This window comes from Schistocerca serialis, chromosome 6 (genome assembly GCF_023864345.2).
Source record: "Schistocerca serialis cubense isolate TAMUIC-IGC-003099 chromosome 6, iqSchSeri2.2, whole genome shotgun sequence".
Taxonomy (NCBI): domain Eukaryota; kingdom Metazoa; phylum Arthropoda; class Insecta; order Orthoptera; family Acrididae; genus Schistocerca; species Schistocerca serialis.
Genome location: NC_064643.1, coordinates 378646743 through 378647972, shown reverse-complemented (window position 1 = coordinate 378647972; position 1230 = coordinate 378646743). Strand labels below are relative to the sequence as shown.

The 1230-nt window shown below is 43.4% G+C and overlaps 1 non-coding gene across 1 annotated transcript; it reads left to right on the top strand.

The window, feature by feature from the left end:
* The first annotated feature begins 462 nt into the window (after window positions 1-462).
* On the top strand, window positions 463-537 carry Trnas-cga (transfer RNA serine (anticodon CGA)). Its single transcript has one exon. It is a non-coding gene; the product is annotated as a tRNA-Ser (tRNA).
* Window positions 538-1230: the final 693 nt, after the last annotated feature.

Sequence of the window (1230 nt, the reverse complement as noted above, 5' to 3'; positions counted from 1 at the left end):
GAAATAAAAACTGTGAAGTCTGCCTATGACATTGTGCTTACACAAGAAGAGAATAGAAGCTTTGGAAATGTGGTGCTACAGAAGAATCCTGAAGATTAGGTGGGGAGACAAAATAATTATTTTTGGAGGTACTAAATGGTTTCGGGGAGAAAAGAAATTTTTAGATCTGGTTAGAAAAAGAGATTCTCATATAAGATACATTCTGAGGTATCAAGGGTCACCAATTTCGTTCTGGTGGGAAGTGTGGGAGGCAAAAATTGTAGAGGGATACCAAGAGATTAATACAGTATGCAGATTCAGAAGGATGTAAATCACAGCAGTTATTCGGAGATGAAGAGGTCTTGCAGAGGATAGAGTACACGGAGTGCCGGATCAAACCAGTATTAAGACTGAAGAATTAAACAAGCCAAGGTAGGAGACGAGGTACTGGTAGAAGTAAAGCTGTGAGGACGGGGCGAGTCGTGCTTGGGTAGCTCAGTTGGTAGAGCAGTTGCCCGCGAAAGGCAAAGGTCCCGAGTTCGAGTCTCGGTCCGGCACACAGTTTTAATCTGCCAGGAAGTTTTTTAAACAAGCCTATTTACTCAAAATAGTTTACCAGTTCTGTATTAAGTGTATAGGCTTTAAAGCGACGCTGATGACTGACGTCCATGAACTCATCACGAGTCAACCAAACAGATTAGGTCGTACATTGAACATACCGATAGCGCCCGAAAAACCGCCGATGCCCTCGTAACAAAAATTTGTTCCCGAAAGTCAGGTTAACTGTAATAGATACAGATATACTACCAAAAGCAACATGTGAAGCCGGACCTGGACTCGAACTAAGATTTCCAGTTTATCGCGAGCAGTTGCCGTAACACTTGGGATATCCGAGCAAACTTCAAGGACCGACACAAACTCCTATGCGCTCCTAAGATTTTCCAGCGACTTGTCGCTAACACTGTCCTCGAACAGTAGTGCAGCCTTTCCTCTCATTATGCGCAGTACGTTCATTTACGTTCAGGGTCAGCTGCCAGACGGTGCACGTGTAGTCATTCCTGTAACACTCGACTGGGGTGCTTTAGAAATTACCTGTACATTTGTGGGTTTTGTTCTGTTAACGACAACATTTTGAGAACAATTTGCAAGGAAGTCTCGGATTCAAACAAAGAAATCGTCACAGTCCCTTTAGATCCGTAGATTTTTCACTAAACGTCACTGCAGAACTACGCGTACGTCGAATACCTTCCA